Source organism: Mauremys reevesii, linkage group 5 (assembly GCF_016161935.1).
Source record: "Mauremys reevesii isolate NIE-2019 linkage group 5, ASM1616193v1, whole genome shotgun sequence".
Classification (NCBI taxonomy): Eukaryota; Metazoa; Chordata; order Testudines; family Geoemydidae; genus Mauremys; species Mauremys reevesii.
Genome location: NC_052627.1, coordinates 112320978 through 112336037, shown reverse-complemented (window position 1 = coordinate 112336037; position 15060 = coordinate 112320978). Strand labels below are relative to the sequence as shown.

General features: G+C 40.1%; 1 long non-coding RNA gene across 1 annotated transcript in view; it reads right to left on the bottom strand.

The window, feature by feature from the left end:
• LOC120406957 overlaps positions 1-15060 on the bottom strand; it is a 68841-nt gene that overhangs the window by 38514 nt on the left and 15267 nt on the right. Inside the window, exon 2 of the long non-coding RNA XR_005599702.1 lies at positions 680-805. This is a non-coding gene — a long non-coding RNA (uncharacterized LOC120406957). The remainder of the gene's footprint in view (positions 1-679; positions 806-15060) is intronic.

The following is a 15060-nucleotide window of genomic DNA, read 5'->3' as shown; positions in this document are numbered from 1 at the left end:
CTGAAACATTGAAAAGTCACTCTGGAAGCCTTTCAGGAGTGGAAGGATTCATCCATGGTGGTAGTGATGAACTTGTGGCCCTCAAGCAGAAGATCCTCCACTGCATTCTGGACTATCTATGAATTCCAGAGGACTGTTACTAGGACTTGTGATCCATCACCATGGCTGCTGCAATAGATCAGGAAGCCAGGTCTGCTGCATCCCAGAAACCTGTAATGAGGCATTAACAACTAGTTGGTCTTTAGTGATGAGCTCCTGGAGCATCTGATCCCTTTGTTCCTGAGGCAAATATTCAATAAAATGAGTGCACTTGTAGTTTGTGGAGGCTGCTGGAATCAGAATTGCTGAATCAGAGCTGCTTAACCCACAGACACTCCATGCTGGCTTGTATGCTGGCAGGGAGTGTCCAGACAACAGAACTACTGCAGCAGAGCCTTCTGAAGCATTTAGGATTACAGGGCATGTAGTAACAAAACTCCTCACTGGTCTGGATTGCAGCCCAGAACCTGACAACCCCTACATGAAAGTTCTAGCACATGAAGACGTGGAGGATACAAACCTCCAAAAGAGATACAAACCTACATCAAAGAGACTCTCCATAAATTTTGAAAAATGTGTTATTTGTCAAGCCCTGAGTCAAAGAAAGGACTCATCAAACAAACCATCAGGAGAAACTTACCCTTATCTTCCCTCAGTTTCCTCTGTCTGCTTCTGAATCTGATGCAGATCTTGTACTTTGACAGGATATGTGTGTCCTCTGGACAGTGGAGACATCTGGAATGACCATCACTTAGGGAAACAGATCCTGTGAAGGTATGGCAGAGTTTAAACTTGTGGGGGTTGGCATACTGTCCAAAAGTTAAAAACAGTAGGGGGTGGTGGTGAGCCATAACTGCAAAAGGATGGGAGGGTGGGGGGAGCGCCCCCCAAATACACACAATTGTGAGTAAATCAAGAAAGCCTCAATTTAAAAATATGATATAGGACAGGGAAGTAGCTAAGCTAAAACTTGGGAAAGCACTAACTAAGCAAACACCCCCAGGCTCTATCTCAGGCTGCAAGCACTTGAGAAGAAATTGGAGTGACAGTGGCTTCACCCTGAATTATTTGCCCTCAAGTTGGTGCATGAGTGTATTCAGAGCCCAGGTGCAGACCATGTGCACACTGCTACCAAAAATCTCCAATCAGAGGAGCAAGGGGTGTTCACACACTTGGAACATCTATAGGAACAATTACTCAAAGAAGAACATAAATATTCTAATAATTTCAGAGGCAGTGATATATTATCATGGTCATTGCTCATTTTATTCCATATTAGTAGGAAAACGGTCATTGTGCAAGAGAAACTAAGAGCATTATGATCTTCAGAGTGATCTTGTCTCATTAGTGGTCTGTGGTCAGGGAGCAAACTTAAGAGGGAACTTGTTTTATACACTTTCCAATTATGACTTGTGGAATAATAAGCACTTTTCACTGGGCATCTGCACAGAAATATGCTACCACATTTACATGATTGTGTGCTCAGCACACCTATATGATTCTTTAGCAGTGATGACTTGCACAAGGGCTGATGGGTTCGGAAAAAAGAAAAAAATGACAACCAAACAAATGCCTGAAGTAACAGATAGTAGGTCATGGTTGTCATCTTGGATGTTTCCTTGGTGGACTCTACAGCCAAAATGTGGCAGAGGCTCTTGGCTACATAAGTACTACATAAGTATTCTTCTGGTGTTTGCTAGAGCAGTCCATCTAGAAAGATCCAAAGCCAAAGACTGTAAGTTTTATATAGACACCATTGTGATAGGTTGAATCACAGAAACCCCTTTGGGACTGGCACCTGATGTGCCTATACTACCTCTGAGCCCGTTTTCCCTGCCAGCTTGGGACTTCAGTGCCTTGCCTTGTTTGAGCCAGACATGCTTGCCTGCTGCAAACCCAGACCCAGGTCTGAACCACGTCCCCCACAAGCTGCAGGCTTAACTGAAAACAGCTTAAGAAGTGCGCCTGTCTCCAGCACTCAGATACCCAGCTCCCAATGGGGTCCAAACCCCAAATAAATCCATTTTAAACTCATAAATTGTTTGCCATTCATAACACTATAGAGAGATATACACAGCTGTTTGCCCCTCCCCTCAAGTATTAATACTTACTCTGGGTTAATTAATAAGTAAAAAGTGATTTTATTAAATATAAAAAGTAGGATGCAAGTGGTTCCATGTAATAACAGACAGAACAAAGTGAATTACCAAGCAAAATAAAATAAAACACACAAATCTAAGCCTAATACAGTAAGAAGCTGAATACAGATAAAATCTCACCCTCAGAGATGTTTCAGTAAGCTTCTTTCACAGACTGGACACCTTCCTAGTCTGGGCCCAATCCTTTCCCCTCGTACAGTCCTTGTTCCAGCTCAAGTGGTAGATAGGGGATTCCTCATGACTGCCCCCCTTATATAGCTTTGGCACAAGGCAGGAATCTTTTGTCTCTTTGGGTTCTCACCCCTCCTTCTAAATGGAAAAGTCCCAGGTTTAAGATGGATTCCAGCACCAGGTGACATGGTCACATGTCCTGTGAGACCCCCCAAGCCTTCATTCTTCCCAGCCTGACTCACAGGAAGGCTTGCAAGTAAACAGAGCCATCTATAGTAAATTGTCCTAGTGTTACCCAGGGTTCTTTCAACCCCAAGCTCTTGGTAACTTTTACTCTGTGCGAGGTGGTGTTAAGAAATAAATCAGGGGAGACATGGCTGTCCAACCGATAGATGGCTGGCACAAACAGGATGACACAAGAGTGCTTTCATTTAAAGCTAAACTTTACTTTGTCTCAAGCACTTACACATGTCCTCAACAGGTTAGTAAAACTCCCCCAACCCTTGATAATTACCGAAGCTGAGTGTTGCTCTTGAGTGGCACAGCGACTGCCAGTGGGGAACACAAGATTCATCCAGAAGGAAAGAATCCAGACTTGAAGAGTCCCCCCTACCTCAAACGTTTCCCCCTTATTTATAATACAATGACATGTCCCTTAAAGAAAACCTGTTAAGCAAGCAGTTAAAATGGTCCAGCAAGAGGTTTCCTTCTGATTATTGATTAACCAGGTGTGGGTTTTTCCCAGAGTTTGCAGCCTTGAGGTCCTAACAGACACATTCCTGAGGGAACATCCTGCTCTTCTAAAATGCATGTATCAGCAACTTCAACACAATTCTTATCAGGAAGGATGCGGGGTCAAGCTGCCCCTTCTATGGCACCCAACCCCCCCCTCCCCTCCTGCCTTGGTTAAGCTAAGCCTACTGCATGGCCATTTTATGGCCTGCTGACTTGGCTGCTTTTAGCAATAAGCAGTAGTGGTTTCAGGCACTTTACTGCTTTGCCAAAATCTCCCCGTACACTAGTTGATGGGAGCCATCAAGATTCAAAACCACCATTAATGGCCCACACTCGGTAGATTATAAGCTTTGTAATGATACCTTACAATGAAGCATATTCCAGTTACATTAAATTCACACTTATTAGCATATTTTCATAAAATCATATGGAGTGCACCATCACAACCGTTACAAGAGCAAACTAGTAAACTGTGATTATTAAAAGCAGCAAAGAGTCCTGTGGCACCTTATAGACTAACAGATGTATTGGAGCATGAGCTTTTGTGGGTGAATACCGACCGATGAAGTGGGTATTCACCCACGAAAGCTCATGCTCCAATACGTCTGTTAGTCTATAAGGTGCCACAGGACTCTTTGCTGCTTTACAGTTCCACACTAACACAGCTACCCCTCTGATACTTGTGATTATTAAGTAGCCAGACATACTCAAATTTGTGTGGAATAGGATTTGTATTTTCATTGTTATTCCTGTGATGTTCCTCATGGTAATAATTAACAATAGGTTACTATAATCGTTGGCTGTATTTGGGGAAATTACAGGTGCCATGGATGAGTAATTTATTACCTCTTGTGGAAGCATGGTGACTCTGTACTGTTGGTATCAGTGAGACTTTTGTACTGTGGTCTGTCTACTTCAACATCAAACTAGTGTGGAATGTTTGATTTGTGTGTAGGAAATAGTTCCTTCTCCTTATTGACATCACATAATTCCTTGAAAATACTACTGTGCATATGATGAAATATGCCACTCCACACAATCAAATGCTTTTTTCTATAGCTATCAAGACTATAATACTAATCTATTTTTATTAGAGATTTGATTCTATTAAACAATCTCCCGATCTGATCTTTGTTCATTACAGTAAAGAATATGCTTTTGAATCCTCTGGTCAAACTCACAGTATTTTTGATTCTATATTATTAAAAAAATTGCTGTCACAGGTTCGCTATCACTGAATGTCTCCTCCTGGCCCGTCACAACACTGCGAGTGTTCTGGATCTAAGTTGCCCCTCTTGTTACCAGTCCATCCTGCCTCCCACTCCAGTAGAACAGAAACCACACCTTAAGTCCTGCTGGATGACTTTTCCTCAGGCTGTCACTTTATTGTCCAATCATAAAAGAAAGCAAGTTCAGCTACATCAGGTAGTCTTTTACCTGCTTTTCTCCCCAAAGTTCCCTTCTTCAGTCAAGGGTTGTGCTATAATTAGAGCTACACTTGTGTCACGGAGGTCACGGAAGTCATGGAAGCTGTGACTTCCAAAGACCTCCATGACATTTTCTGCTTCAGCCCCTGGGTATGCGGGACAGGAGATGGCAGCCAGTGGGGCCCTGGCAGGGTTCCAGTGACAGGTGACAGCTTCCTCAGGGTCCCCCTGCCGGTTTCCAGCTACAGGCAGCAGCCTCCTCGGGGTGCACTGACTGGGGACAGCCTTGCAGGGGGGAGGAGGGGGAACCCTACAGCTCCCAGTCACCATGGTGGCAGGGGAAACCATGGAGCCGCAGCAGCAAAAGTCACAGACTGGTCATGGCTTCCATGAATTTTTGTTTATTGCCTGTGACTTGTCCGTGACTTTTACTAAAAATAACCATGACAAAATCTTAGCCTTAGCTATAATCAATCTGCTAAGACTCCCTTGGTCTACAGGCTGTTTCTCTTATTTATAGTTGGGCCTTCTCCCAATTATATCAAGACACTTCCATTCACATTTCATCCCTAGACCCAGGGGCCCATTCAGGAGTCTACAGTCTTTCTGCAGTCTTCTTCTCCAGCCCATCGTGTGCTTCTGCCTGTGCCTCTCTGTTCCCAGAGCCAGGGCCTGCAGAAAGATTTCCCTTCTCCATTCCCCCCTACCCAGTAGCTTCTTTTCCTTCCTTTCATTAGTATCAGGTGTCCCTCATCAAGCCCAGCTGGGAGATCCTATTCTGTCACAGGGGTGCATTTCCTTTAAAGTAATTAATCTCCCTGTGACAACTGCTATTGATAAAAAACATAATTGTGAATATTTCTTTAGATTTGGTGTACTTATCATTTTACATTCTTTTTAAGAAAAGAGGCAATTAAAAAAAATTATATTTAATAAACAAGTTCCTTTCTTGGAGCTCCTACGTAACTTCTTAGTCAGGCCATCTGGTTTAGGGGCCTTTCCTGCCTTAGTTATTTAATAACTTTTCTATTTCATGTTCTATACCTTTCTAATAGAATTTCCTTAAAAACCCTAATTTATTTTGTAACTTTAGGTAATTTGGGTGATTGACTAATCAGCTTGTGGGTCACTTTAATCTATTTTCACTAGTAAAAGGTTCTTCATAATATGTTTGGAATTTTTCTTCTATGCCTATATATTTCATAATTAATTGACTGTCATGGATATCTTTAAGCTTTTAATATATGTTGTAGATTTAGATCTCTTTAAATAAATTTAGCCAACATTTTCCCCAGTTTATTTCCCCACTCAAAATATTTTGCTTAATTTTTTAAAAAATAACATTTTCTGTTTCTCTATGTGTACAAAATATCTAAATCAGTTTGTTTTGATCTTTTCTTTTTCTCATGATAAGCTGAATAGGAAACTACATATCCCTGAAGCACTAGTTTCATTGTCTTCCAAAGCAGTGAGTGGGGGGATTGAATCTCTGTATTTAGTTTCTAAATATACATTTACTGTTTCTTTTTTAATAGTTACATGCTTTTATGATGGCAAAGCACATTATTAAATCTCCATTGGATAGTTTGAAGACCTGAATTCTTGTCTATACCTCCCAATGGTGTGCCATGATATATTTTTTAGTAAGTCATGCAACATTTTTTAGCTGATAGATAAAAAGATGTTTTTCAAATACACACATAGTAATTGATAAACTTAGTGCATTCATTTTGGCAAATACTAATAGTCAAATGTAGTGATAGCTGAGCATATACAAATATATGATTACCTAATCTTTCTACTGAAATTGAAAATCCATTTTCTATCTTTTTTGAGAAACTCCTTGGTGACCAAGTTATAGAAATCTGATAAGCTAAGCAGATACCTAATCAGTTCCTTTTTAATATTAAGTAACGCCAAGTTGGACAGGTGTTCAGCTCCCTGGGCATTTCATGTGAATGTTTTAATGCACGTTAAAGTTGAAAAAGACCTTGCCACTGTGGCTGAAGAGTAGGAAATAGTCAGAATTAATGCAGCCAACTTGTTGACTTTAGAGAAGCAAGTATGTAAATCCAGCATATAAATAGTTTCATACTGTTCAAATGAACCTTTCCTTTGCAGCTGTTCTGAGCTGTACAGAGCTCACGCCATTTGGGACGCAACCAGCTAATGTAAAAAAATATTCAGATAAGATCCTATCAGAGATTCAAGAATATCAACCCGAAAATATGTCTGGAGCTCCTTGAATCTTTTTGGATTCAGCATATGGACACATTTAATTTTCTCTCCACTCCCAAATCATACTGATAGCTATTCACTGATATTGTCAATAACCTCAAAGAAGAGACACGTATATGTTGCTTGGCCTTCCCTTGCTCTTTTTCTCAAGGTTCATATGTACCTAGCTCTGACTCCTGTTTCCAAACTCATCAAAAGTTTGTCGCTTTTGGTAAATTTTATCTAATGTCTCAAAATCTGCTGAATACAAAACCCAGTGTTGTACATCCTGCTTTGAAGAATGTCAAACACCACTTCTGTCACTTTAAGGATTTTGTTGCAGAGGCAAAGGAGAAACAAAAACTGAAAATCATCAAGTATGGTCAGAAAACCATTGGCTGAGGAAAAAGACAGCTGGATTTTGTGCAACACTTTTTAAAAGTTTGATCAGAGCTTTTCTATTCTGCTTAACAATTTGTAGAAGACTTGAATGAAAATTCCACTTTGTGGTGCAAACAGAAGGCACTCTCTGTTCAACTATGTTTTGCAGAAGTTAGGCCCACTTGGAGATAGAGAGAAAAAGGCAGATATTCCTTCTAAATTTTTGAAGAAAATCTTACATTCTCTGATACTGTTTGCTGCAAAACTGAGGACAAGATTTAAAACATGAGCACAGCGATAGACAAAAATTGCAAAAGGGAACTTTTCACAAACACATTTCTGAAGCCTACTTACATCACCTGCTATTATTGCTGTACTATCATATGTCTGAGCTACTAATTTATCACCAGATTTAAACTTCTGGCACACGATTTCAGCATGCTGGCAAAGGTCAGCTGTAGTTAAACTGTTACTAACTTCAGTAAAACCAACAAAGCATTCTGTAGCATCGCCATTCTTGGTCACATAATGCAGTACAGTCGAAAGCTAAGACTTATTGGCAATAGCTGAAGTTTTATCAAGTAAAATAGCAACAAATGGTATTTTCTCAATTTATTTGGCAATGGCATTAAGTTGGGCATTTCTTACTGCTTCAACGAGGTCATTCTGAATTCTGTTCCATGTTGCAGAAAAAACATTAGAAATTTACAAATGCTGCTTGAATAAAGCATTGAACTCACCAATTCTAAAGTTTCTCCATAATTGCCCTGATTCAGGGAGTTATGCCCAGCTCTTGTTCTCCAAGATGACATACAACAAGAATTAATCTTTGCAAAATTGCCCAATTCTGACAATTTTTTTCATTGTGTTGCCTCACAGCAATTCTGTGTTGCCCATCTAACTGAAGATCAGTGGGAGCTTGTCTAAATGTTCATAACTGTATACAGGTTGCTAGGTTTTGCCAGCTAGTTTCAGGATGTCTGCAGGCATTGTACAAGTTATTTAGGTCATTGTATCTTGCCTTATTCCACATCTTCTTTTCATTTAATAAGAAGTAGACAGGGCCAACAGTATAGCTTGTTTGATTCTGCACACCCGCAGTTCCATTCACATTGGTACACCACAGTGCTTCACTGAAATACCATTTCAACTCTTTTCCTGCTTTTCAGTAAGTGCTCTTTAAGTCCAATTTTGGTTTTGTCCTTATTTCTTATGTTTTTGGTTGTTGAATAGTCTCTTGCACTAAATGATTTAGTGACCAATTTGCACTAAACTTTCCATCCTGATGAAGAGGTCATGCTGTTAGCTCTCTTCTATCACAGATGATTCAGTTCTTCATTTGTATGCCTTAGCTACTTTTTCCAATGCACAGCCAGTCAGGAAATCAGCTGCCTGCAGAGTCATGTTGCCTAGGCAATGTGATACAACTTGGAGCATTGCATGCTTTGCCAGAAAAACAAGAAGACATCTTATGTGAACAGATTCATTACATGCAGGGCTTTCTTATTTTTGTAGAAATTTTTTTTTGTGAATTTTCAGGCATGCAATGCATGTGTTGCATGCACAGAAGGTACACCATGATACCTCTATATGTATTGAAGTGTGATCTGAAATCGTGATACTTCCTATCTGTAGCTTAATTACATTTTGAAAGACACCCACAGATGTGAGGAGGAAATTAAATACTTTTAATCAATATTTGACATGTGGTAGTGAAATGTGTCTCTCTTATAATAGATGCAAATGTCTCCAGAGATCTTTGCATTCCAAATCTTTTGCTTTATTTGAATGGGATTCTGTTCATTGCATTGTCTAAATGATAGCTAAGTCTCCATCACTATAATATGACTCTTACCTATATTTACTATATTTGTGAAACCTTCATCTTCACATGGGGACATGTATTAATGCAGAGTGTGATGGGGCAACTGCCCCTCACTGGCAGAAAAGGGGTTAAACGTAGGGAGGCTGCACTGGAAGCAGCCAATTAGAAAGGGGCTGAGAGGAGGCCTGACAGGCTCATATAAGAAGGGCTGCAGGGCAGAGCAGAGTTGTGTGGAGCTTGAGGAGGGAAGGGCAGGCTTCTAGCAGGAGGAAGGAGTGCCAGCACCCTGGACAGAGCAGTGCTGCCAGCAGGGACCAGTGTAGCCAGAGGGAGCTCCTGGCTAGCTGCTAAAGCAGGCAGGCTGAAGTCCTGAGGTAAGGGCAAAGAAGGCACTGGGGGCCATGGGAAATGGCCCAAGGAAAGGTAAAGAGATGTTGGAGGGGACGCAGCACGTAGCTGACATGTACAAGTTCCCAGGGCTGGGACACAGAGTAATGGGTGGGCCAGGTCTCGTCCCTTTCTTCCACTGAGGAAGTAACCAGACAATTGGCTGTGGCTTCCACTGAAGGAATTGGCTGAACAGTTGACTGCAGTTTCCCCGGAACGGGGGAGAACCAAGTGTGACATAGCCAGAGTGCTGTGCCCTGAAAAGGATGCCATGGTCCTTGGAGTGACACGGGTCCAGAAGCAGAGGTGATGGGCAAGACACCACCAGAAGAGGGTGCAGAGCTAGTTCCCAAGACAGCCAGCAGGAGGTGCTTCAGTGGTGAGTCGCACCCCTTCACACAGAGTAATTAGCTGGCCTTGTACTTCACCTATGAACACTGCCTCTGTACAAACATTTACAGTTCCCCATTAAAAGGTCTTGTTTATTATGACAAGTATCCTTCCTACAAGTTACATGTGATTCTGCCAGCACCTGATTTACCCAATCTTTAATTTCACATGTCCTTGATAGGGAAGTGACTTGCCAAGGCCATGCAGCAGGCCAGTAACAGAGCTGGAATAGGACACAACTCTTTTGAGTCCTGAGCCATACTGCTTTTCTTAAATCCCTTAATATTCCAAGCATGTAGTTTGTTTTTCAGCATTGTGTTGGCTGTATATTTAGTGTAAGAATAACTGGAAATAATATTAAAGCAGATTTTGATGTATACATATATACTATAAACTTGGAGTTCCTGAGCTTAGTCATGCATAGCCTGTTCCTCAAGAGAGTTCTCTAGAATAAATATGTTCCAATTTCTGGATATAGTTTTAGGCATATTGTCATTAAAAATGAGCTGAGTTTTATAGTTGGATATGAACAATTATCTCCATTTTAAATTTCTATAAAAGAATGTATAGTTAAATAAGGCTGAGGTAATTAACTTTGCATAATTGAAACAGTTTATCAGTGTAATGTCATGCAGGAGGCTTCTACCCCATATTTAAAAAAGGCATTTGGAGACAGCCTGCCAAAACATTGAGGCACAATTTTCTACAGGGGATGCCATCTTTGGTATTTATTTATTTTCTCATCTCTGTCCTATATCCTCTAGAAGCATGGATTTGTCAAGAACACATCATGTCAAACCAACCTGATAGCTTTCTTTGAGAGGTGTTTGCAAATTGATTAGTTAATTATTTGCTCCATTTTCTTTCTGGGTACTGAACTTAAACTGATTGCTCTGTAATTCCCCAGGTTGTCATTTCCCTTTTTATAGATGGGCAAATATAGTACTGTTTTCCAGTCTTTTGGAATCTGTCCCATCTTCCATGACTTTTCAAAGATAATTGCTAATGGCTTAGATATCTCCTCAGTAAGCTCCTTGAGTATTCTAGGATGCATTTCATCAGACTCTGGTGACTTGAAGACATCTAACTTGTCTAAGTGATTTTTTTTAACTTGTTTTTTCCCCTATTTTAGCTCTGATCCTACCTCATTATCACTGGCATTAACTATGTTAGACATCCAATCACCACCAACCTTAAAATTAAAAAGGTCATAGAACAGTTTTTAAACTAAGGGCTGGGGGAAAGCCAACAGGTGCAGAGGAGCACGTGTTTCATATAGACACATCCCTTAGGAGAGGATCTATTAATGGAGATTCTCTACCTCCTAGGAAGAGGGGGATGGAAGATGATAAAATACAGGTAGGATCTGATGAGAAACAGTCAAATGAAAAAAAAGTCCCATTCAATTACATCATGTAATGGCAGACAGCTAAAAAGTGACAAGTTTTTAAAGTGCTTATATACCAATTGTAGAAGTCTAAATAATAAGATGGGTGAGCTACAGTGCCTTGTATTAAATGAGGATATAGATAAAATAGGCATCACAGAAACTTGGTGGAATAAGGATAATCAATGGGACACAGTAATACCAGGGTACAAAATATATGCAAGGACAGAACAGGTCATGCTGGTGGGGGAATGGCACTATACATGAAAGGAAGCATAGAATCAAATGAAGTAAAAATCTTAAATGAACCAAACTGTACCATAGAATCCCTGTGGATAGTAATTCCATACTTGAATAATAAGAATATAGAAGTAGGGATATATTACTGACCACCTGACCAGGATGGTGATAGTGACTGTGAAATGCTCAGGGAGATTAGAGAGGCTATAAAAATAAAAAAACTCAGTAATAATGGGGGATTTCAACTAGTCACCTCAGGAAGAAATGCAGAGATACAGTTTCTTGACACCTTAATGCTTCTTGGAGCAGCTAATCCTGGAACCTACAAGGGGAGAGGCAAATCTTGATTTAGTTCTAAGTGGAGCACAGAATCTGGTCCAAGAGGTGAATATAGCTGGACTGCTTGGTAATAGTGACCATAATATAATTAAATTTAACATCCCTGTGGCTGGGAAAACACAACAGCAGCCCAACACTGTAGCATTTAATGTCAGAAAGGGGGACTACATAAAAATGAGGAAGTTAGTTAAACAGAAATAAAAAAGTACAGAGCAAAAAGCGAAATTCCTGAAAGTTGCATGGAAACTTTTTAAAGACACCATAATAGAGGCTCAACTTAAATGCATACCCCAAATTAAAAAACACAGTAAGAGATCAAAAAAAGTGCCACCGTGGCTAAACAACAAAGTAGAAGAAGCAGTGAGAGGCAAAAAGGCATCCTTTTAAAAATGGAAGTTAAATCCTAGTGAGGAAAATAGAAAGGAGCATAAACTCAGTCAAATGAAGGTAAAAATATAATTAGGAAGTCCAAAAAAAAATTTGAAGAACAGCTAGCCAAAGATTCAAAAAGTAATAGCAAAAAAAAAAGTTAAGTACATAAGAAGCAGGAAGCCTGCTAAACAACCAGTGGAGCCACTCGACAATCAAGATGCTAAAGGAGCACTCAAGGACATTACGGAGACACTAAATGAATTCATCAGTCTTCATGGCTCAGGATGTGAGGGAGATTCCCAAATCTGAGCCATTCTTTTTAGGCGACAAATCTGAGGAACTGTCCCAGATTGAGGTGTCATTAGAGGAGGTTTTGGAACAAATTGATAAATTAAACAGTAATATGTCACCAGAACCAGGTGGTATTCACCCAAGAGTTCTAAAGGAACTCAAATGTGAAATTGCAGAACTACTAACTGTGGTTTGTAACCTGTCATTTAAATCAGCTTCTGTACCAAATGACTGGAGGATTGCTAATATGACGCCAATTTTTCCAAAGTGCTCCAGAAGTGATCCTGGCAATTACAGGCCAGTAAATTTGATTTCAGTACCGGGCAAACTGGTTGAAACTATAGTAAAGAACAGAATTGGCAGACACATAGATTAACATAATTTGTGGGGAAGATACAAAAAACATGTTGACAAAGGAAATCATGCCTCAATCTACTAGAATTTTTGAGGGTTCAACAAGTATGTGGACAAGGGGGATCCAATGGATATAGTGTACTTAGATTTTCAGACAGTCTTTGGCAGGGTCCCTCACCAAAGGCTCTTAAGCAAAGTAAGCTGTCATGGGGTAAGAAGGAAGCTCCTCTCATGGATCAGTAGCTGGTTAAAAGATAGGAAACAAAGGGTAGGAATAAATGGTCAGTTCTCAGAATGGAGAGAGGTAAATAGTGGTGTTCCCCAGGGGTCTGTACTGGGACCAGTCCTATTCAACATATTCATAAATGATGTGGAAAAAGGGGTGAGATGTCAAAATTTGCAGATGATACAAAATTACTCAAGATAGTTAAGTCCCAGGCAGACTGCTAAGAGCTACAAAAGGATCTTAAAACTGGATGACTAGGTAACAAAATGGCAGATGAAATTCAATGTTGATAAATGTAAAGTAATGCACATTGGGAAACATAATCCCAACTATACATATAAAATGATGGTGTCTAAATTAGCTGTTACCACTCAAGAAAGAGATCTTGGAGTCATTGTGCATAGTTCTCTGAAAACATCCACTCAATGTGCAGTGGCAGTCGAAAAAGCAAATAGAATGTTGGGAATCATTAAAAAAGGGATAGAAAAAACAGAAAATATCATATTGCTTCTATATAAATCCATGGTATGCCCACATCTTGAATACTGCATGCAGATGTGGTTACCCCATCTCAAAAAAAGATATATTGGAATTGGAAAAGGTTCAGAAAAGGGTAATAAAAATGATTAAGGGTATGGAACGGCTGCTATATGAGGAGAGATTAATAAGATTGGGACTTTTCAGCTTGGAAAAGAGATGAGTAAGGGGGGATATGATTGAGGTCTATAAAATCATGACTGGTGTGGAGAAAGTAAATAAGGAAGTGTAATTTATTCCTTCTCATAACACAAGAACTAGGGGTCACCAAATGAAATTAATTGGCAGAAGGTTTAAAACAAACAAAAGGAAGTATTTTTTCACATAATGCACAGTCAACCTGTGGAACTCCTTGCCGGAGGATGTTGTGAAGGCCAAGACTATAACAGCGTTAAAAAAAAGAAGTAGGTAAGTTCATAGCCTTTGATGGACCTATCATCAATCAGCCAGGATGGGCAGGGATGGTGTCCCTAGCCTCTGTTTGCCAGAAGCTGGGAATGGGCGACAGGGGATGGAACACTTGATGATTACCTGGTCTGTTCATTCCCTCTGACATAGGCGCCAACTTCTACTGGCGTCGGTGGGTGCTTGAACCCCCTCTACCAATGTGATATATGCCATCAAGTGCCAGCAATGCCCCTCTGCCATGTACATTGGCCAAACTGGACAGTCTCTACACAAAAGAATAAATGGACACAAATTTGACAGGAATCATAACATTCAAAAACTAGTAGAAGAACACTTCAACCTCTCTGGCCACTCAGTAACAGACCTAAAGGTGGCAATTTTGCAAAAGAAAAGCTTCAAAAACAGACACCAACAAGAAACTGCTGAACTTGAATTAATATGCAAATTAGACCCTATCAATTTAGGCTTGAATAGAGACTGGGAATGGCTGAACCATTACACACAATGAATCTGTTTCCCCATGTTAAGTATTCTCACACCTCTTGTCAAACTGTCTGTAATGGGCTATCTTGATTATCACTACAAAAGTTTTTTTCTCTTAATTAATTAGCCTCTTAGAGTTGGTGGGACAACATTTTCATGTTCTATGTATGTGTATATATATCTCCTCACTAAATGTTCCATTCTATTCATCCGATTAAGTGGGCTGTAGCCCACGAAAGCTTATGCTCAAATAAATTTGTTAGTCTCTAAGGTGCCACAAGTACTCCTGTTCTTCTTATTAAACAAAGGAGACCCTCTGAAGAGGGTGCTCTTTAGTACCTAAAGGCCTGCTCAAACTTGTTTATACCCCAGGTGAAGGAATTAAGGTTCGAGAGATTCGTCTACAAGGTTCCTGTACGTTTTCTGAGAGACTGATTGGGTCTTCAGTCCCTTGGTTCCTCTACACAAAGGAGGGTCTTAACTCGTATTTCCCCTCCAAAAAGTGTAATCAATTGTACAGCTGACAGGAACTTTTTGTCCCCATCCAAGGGGGGAAAAATACATTAAATGTACCATATGTGACCTGTCATGCTTAGTGAAGGAGTAGGGATATTGAACCAGTTGCCAGTCTGTAATTCTGCCAAAGATTTAAGAGAGCATATGATCTGTAATTGTCTTTCATATTCCATTAC